Below are 19,226 nucleotides of genomic sequence, written 5' to 3' on the forward strand. Positions count from 1 at the left end.
AAGTTGGGCTACTTTTCATGAGGGTTGGCGTCGAAAATGCTAAGTTGGCTACATGGTTATATTTGGGCTATCTTACAGCGTAGCTGTATATGGCTAGGTTCGGGAAAAGATTGCGTGCGTCTATCGAGCCATGTGGATCGATAATTTCTCCCGCTAGGACCCAAATGCTCCTAGCCTCCATCTAAGGGAGGGCAGATAAACTCCTCTGACACTTGCCTTTTGCAATAAGCGTTCTTTCTTCATCATCATCCCCAGTAGGCTGATCCTGAAGATAGTGCATTACCGGGCCGACCCGCGACGGAGGTGAAGCAGGCTTTAAGCACTCCGACAACTTAAAAAAATAAGTTTAATATCTTAGATGAAAAAACAACCAGTATCAGATATCAAGCTGATGAGAACAGATACACTTTGACTCACGTCGGCCATGTTTATGTTCGCACCACCCTCTCTTTGTCGGCGTTCCAAGCACTTGCGTAGCTCCTTTCCTTTTCTTCCGCTCTCCCGTTTAGGCGGTCCCGTAGGCATGCTCCCCGCCAGGACCGCAAGGCGGAAAGAAATGTGAACTGTCCATGTGGCCCCGATCCCGCAAACTTGGAACGTTTTAGCGGAGCAACCGCCAGGTATCAGAGGGAGTTTGTGGGGAACCAATTTTGTTTGGTCTGTGTTGTGTGTTACCGCTTGTGGTTTTCGAGTGACCTCATAGCCATTACTGCACTGTGGGACATCGACCAACGCACGATCGCCTTGGCTACGGTGAAGCAGTATGTGCCCTCGGAGTGCGGTGAGGTGCGTGTCTATTTTACGTGCCGAGATTCATTAGTAAAAGGTGTGGTGCCGCGTTTTGCAACAATACATTGGTATATATACACCCCAGTGCCTCATCATCTTCCGAGGCTTACCATCGTATAGGAGCGACTAGTCGCGCCTTCCATTTATATGCATACGGCTGGTCATCCACCTTCACAGAGTGGAATGACACTGAATGTTTTTGTCTTAAGGCCTTCCGAGTCCTGAGCACCCCGTCAACACTGACAGATTTCGGGAACGCCGGTTTTTGAGGGCCCAAAGCTCATTGTTGCTCCAAATATATGTAAGCAATCTCGAAGGCTGTATTTTTATGCAATGTCGGAGGGCGCTAGGAGGATGGCGTTCAGCCATGGCTGCCATGTTTATACGTCATTCCAGCGCTAATCTCTTAAATTCTTGTTTTGATTTCGGCGCCAACTGCTGCCGGTTCACGCATGGTTCAGTAAGAAGAACGGTGGTGCTGGTAAGTGTTCCTTGCCGGCTGCTTTACAGCAAACTACTATTTTGACTTACACAACAGCTCAAGTATTCGCACGCATGTCGTGGTGCGTCGTTTTCACCCGTGGTCCTTTAATGGTAATCAAGAGCTCGTCGAAGCCTATTGCTTGGTTTTCCCGCAAATCACCGCGTTATTACAGCGGAGCTGTCTTAGGCTGGTTTCCAGCGTGTCGGGATGTGCGTGGGCAAAAACGATGGCAGCGCATAGAGCTAAAATAGCTTAAGCATACGGCAAAATCATATCAGCGTATGTGCCCCAGCTGCGTTTGAGGCCAGATGTGTCAAAACGGGTGATGAATCATATAGATGATGGTTTGATGCGTTTGCGATGTACGCAAACAGCGACAGCGCGGCCGTTGCGACCTATGCCTTACCGAGGAAGGGCGACAGCCTTGCCATGGAATGTGCCAACGCGTGCTCCATTCAGTCTGGCGACGGAATGATTATTGTAATTCCTCTTTGATCGTCCTACTGTTCATTACATTGGTTCTTCCTCAGGCGTATTTTCGAGCTGTGATAAAAAAGAACTGCCTTCGATATACATAATAGGTGTTAGTGGTACAGTTAGGTCTATATTTTATTATTTTTGCCCACATCGCAGTGGCGGTTCGGCAGAGTCCTTGCCAGTTTGCACATGTATATATAGTGTTCTGCAGACCTACTATTCTGATGTATATGCGTTAAATTGTTAGACAAAGTGGTTTACGCTGTATATAACTTCAATGCAGCAAGAAAGAAGTGAGGCGTTCAGACAGGACACAAGAGTAGAGAAGAGGACAACATGAACGCTGACTATCAATGAAGGGAGCACTGAGGCGAAAAAAGAAAGAAGACACAAAACTCATCTGCGCATGCTCAAGAATGGTAACACCAAGTGTAAGTCGGGTACAGGTGCCGGTCTACGTGAGAGATAACTGTTAAGGCACTTAATCTTTTCCTTATGTAAAGTAATCGAAGGCTGACTCACGCATGCACTTCCACCATAGATATGCCATGCCTCTATCATAAGATGTGTATCTTCATTCTTATGCCTGTACAATATCGCGCATTCATCTAACTCTGGCGTGCAGTTAAAATCTAGGCAATGTAGCGAAAGATTTGAAGGCGATCCACCGGTTAACGACCTTTTATGTTCTATTAACCTCTGATTAAAACAACGTCCCGTTTGCCCTACGTAGAACTGGCCACAGCTAAGGGAAGTTTTATAAACCACACCCCTACGACAGTGAGTAAAACTGTTGTTCTTATTGTGCTTCACTGGACAAATATCTGTTCGTTTCCTGCCTTTTGCCCGCTCCTTTTTCCTCTCTACAGCAGCGCATATCTTACATAGCTTATTGGGAGCAGTGAAAGCAACATTAACATCTTATCTACTTGCAACTTTTTTAAGCCTGTGCGACACTGAATGAATATACGGAATAGCCACCACTCTTTTTTTTTGCAATTACTGTTTTTTGTAATCACGTCCGTCCCTCTCGAAACCGACTTCTTTAGGCGCTCAGCCACAGTAGCCACTGCTACACTATGATAACCTGCTTCTAGTAGGCGCCGGACCTGCTAGTTGCACTACTATTGAACTGCACTAGTTCAGTATTTGAGAGAGGAAAATCCTGGTGATTGTACAGCTTTTAGTATGGATATCGAAGACCTATATTATTCTATGCCGCATGACGGGCTGGTAAATTCCGTAAATGAGTGCATTAAAGAACAAGTGCAAGAGTCGGCTTTTATTGACAGATGCGGTGTTTCGACGGGAGCTTTTCTAGAAATTCTTTCAATGTACTTGAAGTCGACGCTGATTGGGTAGAGAGATGGCGTTTTTCTGCAGAAATCAGGCATTTGTATTGGCTCAAAGGTTGCCCCTATTCTTAGCAATATTTACTTGAGTAAGGTTGACAACTACTTAGAGAAAGCCTTAGGTGATAGCGTTATCAAAATATTTTGTTACGTTGATGATTACCTGATTTTCTGCAACAGGGAAGAATTCTATTCCGCTGCTACCTCAGTAAGTGAGCAATTTAAACTTTATGGAGGAGGATTACAGTTTACCAAGGAATTTCCTCAGCGACGCGTAATTCAGTTTCTTGACATTTCCTTGGTCTTCGAACAAAATCACGTTTGTTGGCAGTACTCCCCAAGATCTTCGAAGCCTTGCTAAACTTTCAATCTAAGCATTCCAAAGTAGTAAAAACCGGAATTGCCATGTCGTGCCTTAAGTCTTCTCTCACCAGATCCTGCGTGCACAAAATGAGCGCCAGTTTTAATGCGCAGGTCCGGCGCCTATTAGAAGCAGGTTACCTTAGTGTAGCAGTGGCCTCTCTGGCTGAGCGCCTAAAGAAGTCAGTTTCGAAGGGGATGGACGTAATTTCAGAAAGCAGTAGCAAAAAAAAGAGTAGTTGGCTATTTCGTACATTCATTCAGTGTCGCACAGGCTTAAAAAAGTTGCAAGTAGATATGACGTACGTTAATGTTGCTTTCACTGCTCCCAATAAGCAATGTAAGATATGCGCTGCCGTACAGAGGAAAAAGGAGCAGGTAAAAGGCAAAAAATGAACAGATATTTGTCCAGTGAAGCACAATAAGAACAACAGTTTTACTGACTGTCGTATGGGTGTGGTTTATAAAACTTCCCTTAGCTGTGGCCAGTTCTACGTAGGGCAAACGGGACGGTGTATCAATCAGACGTTAATGGAACATAAAAGGTCGTTAACCGGTGGATCGCCTTCTAATCTTTCGCTACATTGCCGAGATTGTAACTGCACGCCAGAGTTAGATGAATGCGCGATATTGTACAGGCATAAGAATGAAGATACGAGCCTTATGGTAGAGGCATGGCATATCTCTAATGGTGGAAGTGCGTGCGTGAGTCAGCCTTCGATTACTTTACATAAGGAAGAGATTAAGTGCCTTAACATTTATCTCTTTCGCAGACCGGCACGTGTACCCGACTGACACATGGTGTTACCATTCCTGAGCATGCGCAGATGAGTTTTGTATCTTCTTTCTTTTTTCGCCTCAGTGCTCCCTTCAGTTGATAGTCAGCGTTCATGTTGTCCACTTCTCTACTCTTGTATCCTGTCTGCACCCCTCACTTCTTTTTTGCATAATGAATCCTTACCAACTAGCTCAGCTTTCTGTCGTTGAATGCAGCCACGCGCGTCCCATAAAATAGATTTTGTGTGTCCCCTAGAGGAATTAAATTTCTTAATTTTTTTTTTCAAGTTGCACTCAAAGTCAGGTACACAGCCCCCCTCGGAAATTAGGCAACACATGCATTCTTGCCTGCATTCACGGAAATTTACGTACACGTTTTCGCATTATACGAATCTTGCCAGTGAATCCCTGTTGAAGTATTGCGCAGTTCAACTTTTTTCGACACTAATACTACCAGTATTTTTGCCAGCGTCGTAACTCAGGCGGCAAATGAAACTATAAACTTTATTTCGCCTGTTCTGTTATGGGCCAGCAGCTTTCTCCAGAGTCCAGTGCGCCTCCAAGCGCCAAGCGACAGCATTTGCGAACTCAGCGTCGAGCTGCTTTCGAGTAAATTGAGAGAGAAAGAGAGAGAGTGGGAGAGGAATAACACGTTTATTTTATGAATCAAGCTTACAAAAGGCATCCCAATTTGAATGCCTTGAGTTGGGCAGCATCTCGGGCACTCGATCGTGACCAGCCGGAGCTGATCCTCGAGGTTGGAGCTGGGAATATTTGGCCCGACTCTCATAGAAAAATACGACAGGTAAAGCGAGGCGTCCACTATAGTTAGCTCAGAACGTGACTCAGTAAATACCAATAACGTCATGAGTAAATTGGAAAAGAAATTATTTGGTTCATTCTAACAATAAATGGTGTCCAAATCCACGTCTGAGCGGCAGCTCTCACTAGAATTCTTTACGCACATCTTGAGGCCAGAGTTGTGCTGGCTGCATGCGGCGGAAGCAATTTTAGAGCCAGAAAAATACACCGTGAGATTTGAACGCCACCTGCACTACCTATAAGACACGTGCAGAACATAATCAACCATTTTGGCTATGTTTATGGCTACTTTTCGCTCAAAAATAAATTTAAATCTAGCTATTTTGGGGCTGCCTTTTGATGTCATTTGGCTATTTTTTGCTGGGGCCTTCTGGCAACCCTGCATGATGGTTAAAGTGCGCGCCCGCGCGGGTCTCATCTTCTCAGCGATCTATGATGTTTGCAGAGTGCGCGTAGTGCTGGTAACTTCGTATGCGCTGTGCTTTCGACGTTTCGTTCGCGTTGAAGCGAGAGATGCACGAAAGTCAATTCGATCGCTGCTGCTGCTGCGATTCTTCACTACAGCATGTTGACAGCGAGTTTCCGTGCTCATCGAGGAGAAGGAGCAGAAAAAATGTTTATTGAAAAAAAAAAAGGGGACAAGCAGTTGTGTTTCTGCTTCTGCGCGGAGGGGCCCTCAGTTCAGGGATCCTGCTGCTCTTGCATTCTCCCGAAACTGCCGCGCCAGTTGTTGTTGGTCACGAGGGTCCGAGCTTGTAAGCACGGCCTCCCACTGCTCGGGTCTGGCGTTGGGCGAGAGTTGTTCATGTTTACCTGTGCGCGCGTGACAGCGTGCTTGTTAATTCGGTTAAAACACGTTGGTGGGCTAGTTGATTTGAAGCGCGACTGAACGAGGACGCAGAAAGACACAGACACAAAGAGACAGCGCTGTCTATGTGCATCTTTTTTTTTTCTACATCCTCGTTCAGTCGTGCTCACAGATTATATAATTGTTAATTGAGTTAGTAAGCGAATGTTTTCAAGCTTATACGGTCGCTAAATCTACTACCCTTACTTGGTATAGCTATCTGCTAATTTTCTATCGAATCAGTGCTTCGCCTTTCGGGCGAAACTGCGACTTTTTTTATTTCGGCTGAATAATATTGCGGATGATTTGGAGCGTCTCACGATGGGCTGTGTGCTGGACTTCGTGCACGTGAACATGCCTATATTTCTTAATTCGCGTGAGCTGCCGGGGGGCTTTATTTACCGCGATTTGTTTACTTGGCCTTATTATGATGCGAAAGGAAAACTCCGTCCACTGCTTTTCCGCGCGGCGATACTCCATGCAGCAAACGTGTGTGGCCTGGAAATTCTGCGTGCAAGTTCTGTGACCACTTGAGCTACATTTTAAGCCCACGACGCTTTTCTAGGACAACCGCGAACTTCGTGTAACGCTCGTGAATACGTTTCTTTTTCCTCTATCACTGTTGGTTGCTGATGTAACGCTTGTGGGCTTATGGCACTGTCTGTGCCTATTCTACCGTCATTGTTCTCTTTCGGTTCACCTAGGATTGCGTTTCTCTTCTGCGCTGTCTGCCTTGTTGTGAGACATTGTTCTCTCTTTTATACATATCGTTAGTTGACCTTCCACGAATATTTATTATTGAGCTCACTTCTTTTCGCTTTATTTAGCACCTCATTTTGCATTACGATGCCATGATTGTTGTTTGGCACGGTTCGTTGCCCTTTACGCATTGCCAGTTGTATGCGGCTTCACTGACCAGAATCGCGTTTATAACGCATCACACAAAAAAATGACAAAAAATTGCGTTGTAAGTCTTTGGGCTCCGATTTAAAATGAAACATGCAACAAACCAATTACAAGACTACTGAATAAGATTATGCGTGACCAATTCACTTAGCGAAGACGTAATACCATCTAATAAAAATGATAAATGAAACATCGAGAATATAAGCCCCTGGAACAGGCTGTATTTTTAAGTATTTCTCGCTGCTGCTGAATTCGCTCATGAATTACATTTTCTTCGCATTCATGCATGTATTCACATTTAATTTATGAGACTTACTTTTCAGTGTTGGTAGACACGAGTTCGTATACGAAGAATCCCGCAGGAACGCTGCTGTACTTCGTTCCTCTTGTGCATCGTCACGATTACCGTACTTGACTAAGAACGTGCTTCGGTCATGCTGCGTTATTGTTGTTGCTTGTTTTTCGCTTGCTCATGCGACACCTTACCTTTGGCGAGACATAGTTTTTTTCCCAGTAAGAATCAACTCAGGAGACATCTTCTTCTTGCTCTAAATGAATGACGATTGTTTTGTTTTACTAAGCAAATGTGAGATGGTGGTTCTGCGGTTATCAGGAGCGCGGCGTGGTTCTCGAGATTCCGTGCGAGTCTAAACTAATAGAGTCAGTCGGAGGCACTAATTTTATTATTATTATTATTATTATTATTATTATTATTATTATTATTATTATTATTATTATTATTATCATTATTATTATCTGGGTTGGAGAAGTTGCTGGTTTCCGTTAGAGGGTGCTGGCTACTCTCTTCTCTTAAATCATACATCTGAATCATACATATCTGTCTCAAACAATGTAAATGCTTCAAAGAAAGAATAGAAAACAGAGTGCATACAACAGTCCTTAAGTTTACATACACAGATGCAACATAAGTACACAAAACACAAATACTATTGAGCAGTTCACACAATTCAAATATTCAGGTCACAAATGACGTCCCTCGTTAGCGGCAAACATAGCACTCACGAACAGGTAAGTGCGCAAGAGCAGATGGTAACGAGGGGAATAACGAAAATATGAATATTTGTAAATGCTGGAAAATAAATTACTTTCACAAGTACAACATTCTGGCGTAATAAAAATTACAACATGATTTACAAATTTTTAGGCATTTCTGATACTTCAGGAAGGTATACCAAGTGCGTGCTTGCACTGTGTTGCAAGTTTTCTGAGGACCATGCACCCAAGTTTTTACATAGTCATATATTGGCCTCCTATCCAGAGTGCATATATACGTTCTTGGAAACTTTGCAAGAATAATAGAAGATGTACTGTGTATTCTTCATCCTCTTCAGAGCAGACAGAAGAAAAAGAAGAAACTGACAGCACACAGCGCTGTCAATCTTTCCTATATTGTACAATAAACACTCAGAATAAGCTGCACCAATCACAAGTCTACGAGTTGTTTTAATTAAGCATCGGGTTTGCATAGGTATGGTGACTTGCATCTTGGTGTCTGTCTCATACAACCTTAAGCTTTCCGCACCATCAGTGAGCCAAAATTCGCTTCACATTCGGCCGCATAGTTTGCGTGGCAATAGCATTGTCGTGACTGCGCGTGCCATGGCATAAGCAGTCACGTTTCCTGTAATATTACAAAAACATGGACTCCGCTAGAATAAGAGTTAACGAAGAAGACCCTTTGCTGTAGTGTAAGTCTTCCTTATTTCATATGTTCATTTGTTAATGTACTGTTAACTTTCCCCAAGCTAGTTTGTTTGATGTGCAACAAGGAAGTTAGCAAATTGCCCAGAATTACCCGCTGAACTGATCCCGGCTGTAATGATATATGTGAAGTATAATACGAAAAGGCACGCCGATAGCGCTGCTCGGGGAGTTTTTGAAGACCTCATACAAGAATTTATACCGTTGTCCCGGTCAGATGCAGTTATAGAATACTTTGCATGCTGGCACGAGACGCTACGTTCTCCAACTTCAAACTACTGACTCTTCGCTCAGCCTAAGCATTCCACCAGGACTCTGCCGACGCGATGCTACCCTGCATTGTCTGCTATGGCTAGGAGTAGCTTTTGTAATATATTTTGACTTCCGCATCGGAATGTCTGGCAACGCTCATTGTGATGACTGTGGTCTCGAGGAGACATTTCAACACATTTCGTGCGACCGTCCTGAATACAGTGCACAGATACAATCGCTCGCGACTGCGCTAACTCGTATTGACCCCAGATTACGTGAGAACAAATAATTTTGGAATGTCGACCTTCCAAGTCATCACACTAGATGTCTACGAATGCACTCTTGCAATTCTTGCGGGTGGGCTGTTGGTGGTGGTGGCAGTAGCGCTGCAGCTACAGGCAAGTTTAACGTGGTGATCGAGGCCGCCAGTTGCTCCACCCGAGCGTCTTTTTAATCGTCACTGGCGTATTCAACATCTGACGAACAGTTCAGTGTATATTAAAGACATCAGAAGAAATCTTGATACTTCCTTGCGGACTATAGCAAATCCTTCCGGAAACACAGGGTATTGAAGACACGCGTGTGGGAGGCCTTTCTTTTGTATGTTCTCAAGCGGAGCATGCCTTTCAACGCAGCATCTAGGGCACAACCGCAGAAAGTGTTCGATGTCTCCTGTCTCATTGCACAAAGTGCACAACGGATAATCGGTGCGTCCCGTCAATTGAACATAGCCATGAAGGTGTACAGGTATATGCAGAACTTGTCCTTATTCGATGCAGTAGCGAGGCTTTCTCTCCACGAAAGCACCTTGTTACGCAGGGCAGGTATGGACGATTCCAAAGCGATAGAAAGCGAGCATTAACGTCCGATTTCATTACTCAGTTGGGCGCTTTTTCGTGCTTCGACTTTAAGGGGATGCGAGAGGGCTCCATACGCAAACAAACAAACCTGCACAAGTGACTTTAGCACTCGCAAATGTTAACGCTCATCGTACGCTGTGAACAGCAGTGATTGTGTGCATGTGCACTGTTTCTCTCTATTTCGTTCTTATGTTTGTCGTCCCCCTCTCCCACCCACTCCTCAGTGTAGGGTAGCAAACCAGTTTTTTGTTCTGCTTAACTTCTCTGTGTTCCTTTTCTTTCATCTCGTCTCTCTGCTTCTCTCTCTCTCTCTCTGCCATCGTAGAGATGTAAAGTGGCGCTACCTAAGCTATTGATGTTAATGCATTTCTTTTGCATGTCTGTAGTCATACCTGGCTATTGGTCTTATACCAGCTGCCCTTGACGTCTGCACTGATACGCACCTACAGGTCCCGGGGATTAGCGAAGGCCTGAGGAGGGTATTCTCAAGAACGATGTGGCGGCGCGTCTCTCGACGGGTCAGCAGGAAGGCAGGCGTCGCTTGAACTCGAAGCTCACCGTCATGTAGACGGACCAACTCGCAGCATTCGCCATCGGCACGCAGGCATGCCTCGCTTCGCCTCTCAACGCCTTTCGCTTCGGTCGCCGGTTGCTTCAAACAGTTTCCCTGTCTGTAAAGCCTCTAGCTCAACATACCCTTTTTTGCTGCTTCAGCACCACGTCACCCGCCCATACCATGCGTTTTGCCTTTACTATAGGGGCCGAACTCTACTCAGGCTCTCTTTCCAGGCACTTTCGTTCCCTCCTTCTTCCCCATGCCGAGCAGGGTAACAACGTTGCTCTTCACAAACAACCCGTTCTCCTTCATTTCCAGTGTGTCAGGCTGACGTAACATCGGCTTAATGGCCATATCAATGAGCTCACTACACTATACGCGTAAATGTCTATCACATGCAAGGTACTTAAAGGTACAGGAAATTATCCCTGCGATTAATTCTCCGCGGCGTCCTGGAAAAAGAGAAAGAAAGCACTGTTACCTTCCGTGACTCATTTGCGTGTTTTTTGCTTCTATTAAGCGACAGGAACAGAAATTCTCTAACGGACGATGTGTGTGCTGTGCTATATGCTCTCTCTCTCTCTCCTTTCCCCCATCTTTCATCCCCTCCATCCCGCTCCCATGTGTAGTGTATCAAACCGGTTAAGCTAAACTGGTTAACCTCCCCGCCTTTCCTTCTCCACTTTTTCCTTCCTTCTTTCCTAAAGTGCCACAAGCGCCGCGACACGTTTAGCTACGTTGCACTCTAAATTTCCCATTTTAATAAAATTGCTCCGGGAGGAAGACGTTTTGCCTTGAATGCGTGAACAACTTAGTCAAACAACAGAACCGATGCACAGACTGCTCGTGAGAAGGCGGAAACGAGCCTATTGCACGAACTAAAATATTTTTTGTTTTCAGTGGCAACCGTGCATTTCGTTTGTGATTGTATGCAGCCTGTATTGCGCGCAACGTGAATTAGAGCGTCGAGGCCGCACGTAAATGTGTCTAAGGCACTTTTCGAGCGTTGGCTGCTTTATACCTCAGTTGGCGGAGCATCAGTCTTGGAGTTCGAGGGGACATGTACCTGAAGTTGATGCTGCCAGCAACAGCTCTCCGATTTTTTTTATTTACTTATCTCTTATATGCCCACGTTCTGAACCGAACCGCGCGTTTATGCAAAATGTAAACGATGTTCTGCGAGGATACCTCTACATGATTTTTTTTCACACTACTTGCAAACATTTGCTGCTGAAAACCTGTGGGAGCAAGGCATAAATGTGTCGAGGAAAGAGGGTTTTTTATTTCATTCATTTATTTTTTACAATAGGTATCCCGCCGAATTACCAGCCCCTCAAAAGCAATGAAACGCCGACGTGCAATGCGCGTTCGCGGGGAAACTCGGGTCCGTTCCATTGTTCTTTCGTGGGCCATGCATGATGCGCATAGCACCTGTTTCTGAAACGCTACCCCGCGTTTCAGTCCGCGCACTTACAACCTCTATAGTAGGCGCTATGAGGCGCCCTGGCACCGTGTTTCACCGGTGGACCGCACATCACGAGCGCGCTAGCATGCCTTACTTCCTTTGGCTTATATTTCCCAGGAGCAGCAGCCGCGAGACCATTAGCTTTTCTACGCTGTTCGCGACCGAGTGCATTGTTTTCTCCTAACACCGCCGCTTCCATCAAAGGGGCACGATTACCACCGCACAACGGCGGCAGTAGTTAGACCCGCAATCCCGCCAACGGCGCCGCACTGCATGGGAAAACGATGCGGGAAGTGTCGGGCGCTCATCCTGCCGAGCACTGCAGGCGGCGGAGATTCGTTTCCTCGAGTCGCTGCCCAAAGAAACATTTGCTTAAACTGTATATACACACGTCACAAAGCACGCAGCTGCTGACCCGTCACTGAGCAAAAGAGAGATCCGAAGAGGCCCGTTCCTTTGTCATGCTTATCACGCTTACGACCCAATTTTCGCCATCCGCAAGGAGAGCATGCAGCGCAGCACTTTCTTCGTGTCATGTAGCGGCTGCCGACTCGTAGGAGACGCGAACAGTTCAGCTCTATGTAAATTGAATACGACTTGGTGCAGGAAGGAGGAAACTGCAGAGCCGGCGCTGAGGAGCCTCTGCGGAAGGCAAGCTCCGCATTGCTGGCTCGAGGAGGAGGCTGTAGGCGAGTTCCTCAATTGTGTGAACAAGAAAATATCTCGTTCCCCCGAGTCCACATCGATACTTTGGTGCATTTCTTTTTTTCACTTTCGATTAGCAACACTCACGGAGTATTCCAAGCGCATGCAAATGAGGACGTTTTTGTTACAGTCTAACTCGGACAAGCCGAGAGGGAAGCGGGGTACACTGTTGTTCCCATGTCCCTCTGTATTCTGGTCTTCTTTTGTTCAGTCGATACACTTGTGGAATAAAGGAATCTTCGCCGTGAGAATGGAGCCGAAAACTCGTTTATTCTTCAGAGGGCTGATCAGTCCCGCTCATCTTGAAGAACGTTCCAGTGGCGCCGCGCGGGCCCTCCCTCATGCTACGCCTTCGTCGTCATCTTCTCTTACCCGCGGATAATTTAATCACACTCCCGCTCGCTTGCCGATACAGTGGCGCTTGTACGCGCCATGCACGTCTCGTCTTTGTATAACGAGTGTGGGACAAAGCTATGGTTTCGCGGAAGCAACGACGATTCCTTGAGGAACAGAATGTATGGCTGACATTTGCTTAACAATAACAAAATGGTTGTCATTGTCGAAGAATAAATTACATGGTCAACAGGGTTGGGGAACAGAAAGCGCATCGAACAAATTTAGACACAAATAATATGTATGTGTATATGCATTTCAATTCCTTTGTATGAACCATAAGCACGGACTTGAACCATCTTCTCGTCGACTTCGCCTACATCATCGATGGCAACAACTTCAAGACTGCCGTTTCCACTCATTTTATCTAATTACGCCATTTACTCATTCCTCTGTGTAATTTTATTAATCCTAAGAGTAAATCAATGAAATTAAGTCGTTTCAACGTGCTACATTTTGAAGTTTTATCTTTTATTTTCATCCAGTTCATTCCTTTTCGGGTTTATTTTTTTTAATTTTTGCATGAACGTTCTTTGCTTTATGTGCCTTGTGCTAAGCGACTCCTCTTATTCAGTCATACCTATTCGCACTCCGTTCTATCTGAAACAACGGACCGAAAGTGTATTTTTCTTAAGACACATTATGAGTATTGAGTTTTAGCGCACTCCCGTTTTCAATTTTTCATACTGTGCCATTGCTATGGTATTTCACGCTAGCTTAAAGGCTCGTTATTGGACACATTCGGGTTGAGACTGAACTCGTGTGCATAATTTTCAATCTTCCACATTACTTACCTGAAAGTGCACAAAGCCTTCGAGTATAGTTTCCGTAGAAGCCATATTACCTTACGGCGTCTGAGGAACACCGTGCGATATTAACGACTCTTATGGCTTAAACGCAACTGGTTGCGAGTTCTTGCGGTAATCTTCTCTACTCAATTTAGGAAAAAAGGACATGATATCATTTTTCTTGAAGCTCGTTAGAGCGCCGTCACAGGTGCCTTGATTACCTCGTTTATTTACGTCTTGTTGAAGCGAACAGCGACAAATATTGATCGCACGGCGCTTTCGCTTCGCTTTGAGTCACGTACGTTACCGGTGTAGTCTAGTATAGCCAGCTGTTTTGATAGGACCTCTGCCTTTCAGCGAAGCGTGAGAACTAACGTGGGCGAAGAACGCAGTCAAACTGTACGAAGAACTAGCAGGTTGCGAAAGATGACGAATGTTCCGAGATCAGGTAGCTCACGCGTACCCCTTCCTCTCCCTCCCACCTCACCTCTTCGTTACCTATGTTCCTCGGTCTCAAAAAAAAAAGAGAATAAATCTGAAGCGAGGGAGTAAAGGGGATTGTGTGGCAACACGACTGCGCACGCACGCGCGATAAGACATTTCAGCTGAAAGGCCAGTTGGGTTGCACGACCCCTTTCCGGTTCTCCGTGACGGCAAGAGTCGTAGCGAGTCGTAACGCTGTCCAGTGGAGTTGAGTCAGTCGTCATACTGACCTGCGCGCACGGGCGCCTTGAAAGAAACGTGGAGCCCGGCTTGCTTTCATTTTCTGGGATGCTATACGTACCGCGTTTCGTTCCTTGATTGAGTCACGCGATTCCTAGCCTTGGAAGTCCGGCGTACAAGACAGTATGCCTACAGGTTCATCGCTTGAAGGGCCAGCTGGACGAGTGTGAAGCAATCATTCCGCAGGGTCAATATTTGCATGCAATACTTGTTCGGTACGTTCTCCGGAAATAAGGCTTTGCGAGGAAGCTGATACCGATAAAATTACTTCTACTCTCGCTACGAAAGGCAAAGGTAATAACGTGTGTTTGCAGGAACCGTATCGGCGCAGAAAAAGTACGTCATATCTACTGTCCGTTCTTTACGAAGGAACGTCGTTATTTCATACCGCATATTGTGCTCGACAATGTATTACGGTAGGAGGCGGCACTCATAGACAGGAGTTTCTCACACATTGCGTCACGCATCGATGGACACTGAACCGCTTGCACTGACCTACTGCAAATGCTTCACAGAGGGCAAAAAATCGTTTACTTTACGGTGCCACTCCAGGCCACTGCTGCGGAGTGCGTAAACACTTATAATACCTGCGCGTTTTACAAGTAGTAGCCTGTACATGTAACCGTCATTATTATGGGCCGTCGGTGGGGTTTGTCTGACCTTCGAAATTTCACAACCGATAGCTGCTGAGGCTAGTGCGTTCAACTTCATCAGGCCACCTTACGTCATTGTCATTTTTTTAATATTAGAAGATAAGACAACTACAAAAAAGAATTCAAGTCGAGAATACGCAGGAGTTTCTTGAACTCTCTGAACGATTACTACGCTTGACAACACTGAGTGCGAAATAAAATGTCTCCACAACTTTTAACTGTATTGGCGTGAAGATAGAAAACAAAGAAACACAAAATCAAAACACGTGTGCGCCCTTATTAACCTTCTACTTCATAGAAGGCAAATTATTTAGTTAACCTAAGAAAACAGTTTCTAGCCCATATATTTCTATGGATAACACGTTGACAGCGCCTGCTTGACTGCAGCCGTAAGTGGCGGACCATATCACCGCAGTGTTATTTTATACTGACAGCATTTCGCCTACTTTTCTCCTCTTGAACTTCTGCGAAGTAGCCTTTCGCGTCTCTGTTTTGTTTATTCTCAGGAGCTGGGATTCAACCGTCTTGGAGCGCTCAACGATATTTCTACGAGAAGAAATAAGCTCGCAGATGTGCTCCCAGCATCAGTCCACGAGACATTTTCACCCTGATCGTGCGCAGTATATCTCGGTGCGATAGGCGGTCATATGGAAGACGATGCAAGGCTTGTTACGGCATTAACTCCACTACGGGTCTCGAGCGGTACACGTGTGCTGTGCTGAAGGATACAACGCTCCAAGACGGTTGAATCATAGCTCCTGATAATAAACAAAAGAAAGACGCAAAAAAACAAAGACGCGGAAGGCCACTTTGCAGACGTTGAAGAGGAGAAAAGTAGGCGAAATGTTGTCAGTATAGAATAACACTGCGGTGATCTGGTCACCTACTTACGGCTGCAGTAAAGCAGGCGCTGTCAGCGTGTTATCCGTAGACATGTATGGGCTATAAACCGTTTTCTTAAGTTAACAAAATAATTTGCCTTCTAAGAAGTAGAAGGAGAATGAGGGCGCACATGTGTTTTGCTTTTGTGTTTCTTTGTTTCCTAGGTTTACACCAATGCAGTTAAAAGTTGTGGAGACATTTTACTTCACATTCAGTGTTGTCTAGCGTGGTAATCGTTCAGACAGCTCGACAAACTCGTGCATATGGTCTGATTGTGCAATTGGGTGAGGCTTTGTTGTGTTGACGATTATCGCGGCCTCAACTGTTGTGCCTTTGTCTTTGGCTGGAAACAGCCGCTTCCCTCTGACATGAAATATATGCCGATAACAAATCGAAAGGTTCTGTGGCAGCTGTGGCAGATACTTCTCTGCATGTTTCATCCACGCGCAAAAAAAAGCAGTATATGACAGTGACAAGAACTTTATTAGTATGTCCTGAGGAAGTCGATTGGCGGGACCAAAGGCTCATCTTTATTTTTTTTTTTTTGCCTTGCAAGGGAACCACTTGCAAAGCACTGGCAGAGCACTGACCGCCAAAGGAGGACAACGCCTGCATCGTGACCTAGAGGCGTACTATGCGACAAGCCTGTTTCTTGCCCATTTGAATACGTCAAGATGATTGCTACTATGTGTCGCATTTAGAAGAGTCGCACTGAACAGCTAGGTGCTGCTATCGTGAAGAGATGCCGTTGAACTATCCATTCTCGTTCATACGTAAAAAAAAAAAGTGTCCTAAAAGCGATTTCCTCAATAATTTTATCCGTGACACTTGCGGTGGCAGATTGCTTTTCCCCAAAACACTCACTTTATGAGCGTTTGATGAAACACGCATGCTAATAGCGCTAGAGATGATAAAGCGGAGTTATTGCCGGCCAAGTAGGCCAGGCTAACCGCGCCTGTTGCAACACTACCAGCGTCAGCTTGTGGTGGCTACCATTCTTATCGATAATAAAATATAATTATTTACGCAAACTGACAGCAGCGTTATTTCCCTCGCTGAGTCGCTAAGGAAGAGGCAGTGATGGGCTGGCAGATAGGCTACCAGCCACCAGTGTTCCAACAAGGTCCCTGCTGAGGGGAATTCTACAACTGCCTGCACAGACTTCCAGAAATCAATCTCGAACTGCACTGGGGTGCCCTTACTGATGTGTACATTTGAGTCTTGCTTCGCTGTTTTCTTTAGTCACTGTCGTCGGCGCTATTCATTATATAAGCAGTGTTCTTTTATCATGTTTGAAAAAACACATATGTGTTACTTTCCACGTCTGAAAATAAACTTCGCCCAGCGCTTTGAAACAGAAAAGTGGATGTTGCTTTATGGTATCGACGCTTCACTTTTGCTTTGTGTTATCCACAGGCTACGACATGTTCTTATCTTACTGCTTTGTCTACGCCTCCCTCGGCTCTGCTTTAAGGTACGCGGGTGTGCGGGCGCCTGCTTTTATGTCATTTATAAACAAACTGGCGCGGAAAACACAATTTATCTTTCAACGGCGAATCCTGGGTAGTGAACAATCGATGCTGTGTGTGTGTGTGTGCGTGTGTGTGCGTGCGTGTGCGTGTGTGTGCGTGTGTGCTTGTGCGTACGTGTGCGTGCGTGTGTGTGTGTGTGTGTGTGTGTGTGTGTGTGTGTGTGTGTGTGTGTGTGTGTGTGTGTGTGTGTGTGTGTGTGTGTGCGTGCGTGCGTGCGTGTGTGCTTGTGCGTATGTGCGTACGTGTGTGTGCGTGCGTGTAAAAAAAGGGAAATTTTTTATGCAGGAAAAACAGTCAGAAATTCAGCTCGCATACAAATTAATATTTATTGAAAGATCCGCATAAAATGCCACACACACACACAAAGACAAACAGTAGCCAATGAGGTACTTGTGCTGAAAAATATATACCCCGTTTTGAGCCCTAGGCAAGGAAAGCCTGAGCTGGTGTATTTTCGGCGCAAAACAGTGCAGCAGAAAATAAAGAAAGCGAGCTTTTGAGAGCGTTTTCGTTTATTTATTTATTTATTTATTTATTTATTTATTTATTCTTGCTTTAAGAAAAAAAGTGTTGTGTTGAGCATGGATTGCTCAAGCAAATGCTGGTAAAGAGCCATCTGCGTAAATAAAGGAATTATATACATAAATTGTGCGAGTTGTTAATTTATTCACGAGGGAAATAACTTAGAAAGGTGAGGTGAAGCGATAGCGTATTTGCTGCGGGTAAAAAAAAAGAAAACGGTGATAAATATGAAGTGCGCTCTTAGACGGTAAAGCTAAAGGCAACGCATGATATTTCCTGAAGTGAGCAGCATTGGCCTGGCAGGTGAGCGATTGTTATATGGCCCCTGCCCTTCCCACGTGCTTGCAGTCCCGAAGAGGGAAACACACGTTGCTCCTTTACTCTACCGCGTGGCAGGCGCAATCGCCGATTCTACAGTGATGGTGTGCCTCTCAGTTGAAGTTCCAGGCCTGCCTGGTGGACTATGAAATCTGGGAGAACACTTCTCGAGGAATGGGTATCGTATGTTCGCCTTCGTAGGGCATCAACTTCTGAGACCTCGGGTGTAGGGCGTACGTGCCTTGGACAACGAAAGTCGGCCGGAACGGGTCTCGACCAGGCATTGGAGGCATCGGCCCTCTGCTTTCCTGCAACAAGAACGTGCCAAGCGACAGAAACATTAGACACAGTTTAAGACTACGAGGCTTCGAAGGGAACAATAGGGACAAACGTAACCGCGAGCGTCGGGAGTTCTTACCGCATGCGAAGACAGCGAACGTATACGGTCCATGGGACGATTGCCCGCTACAGCACTGTCCGTCAACCGACGGCAGCTTTAATCATTGCAAAAACTGCAGGAATGTAGGGAACGGGTCAACCGCCTCCCTGCCACTCCCCCGTACTGCTGCTTGAGCTGAACTTAGAGGAAACTGTTTCTTTTCGGTTGTTTTTAAGGTCCTACGTACTTTGCTGCCATATTGTCATCGCGTGTTTTTTTCCCCGGTTCCTAATTAATTTCTGAAAACTAATTCTGTGCGGTAAGAAGTAATACATAGAAATCTTTCATCCGAAGGAAAAGTAAGTTAAACCTAAATGTAGAGGGAAGAGGACCTGTGACGAACATTGTTGAACGGATACACCGAGGTGTTCTTTGGATTGCGCGACACACGTAGACTCGGTGCACGTATGGGACAACCATTCTGTGTGATGCACTGCTTACCATGCGTGGCGTATTTCCGTACACCTGACTATAGAACAACGATATGCAACGGCTCTCCTCGCAAAACGAATTTCGAAGTCAAAGAGAAGTTCTTCCTGGCCCAGGAATCAAACCCGGAACCACCATCCAACCGGAAGAGTCACTATAGCAATCGATCTGGC

General features: G+C 45.5%; 1 pseudogene; it reads right to left on the reverse strand.

Moving 5' to 3' along the window:
• Nucleotides 1-249: 249 nt before the first annotated feature.
• Nucleotides 250-426, reverse strand: LOC135903058 (U2 spliceosomal RNA; annotated as a pseudogene).
• Between the last annotated feature and the right edge of the window lie 18,800 nt (nucleotides 427-19,226).

The sequence above is a fragment of the Dermacentor albipictus genome, chromosome 1 (genome assembly GCF_038994185.2).
Source record: "Dermacentor albipictus isolate Rhodes 1998 colony chromosome 1, USDA_Dalb.pri_finalv2, whole genome shotgun sequence".
NCBI lineage: Eukaryota > Metazoa > Arthropoda > Arachnida > Ixodida > Ixodidae > Dermacentor > Dermacentor albipictus.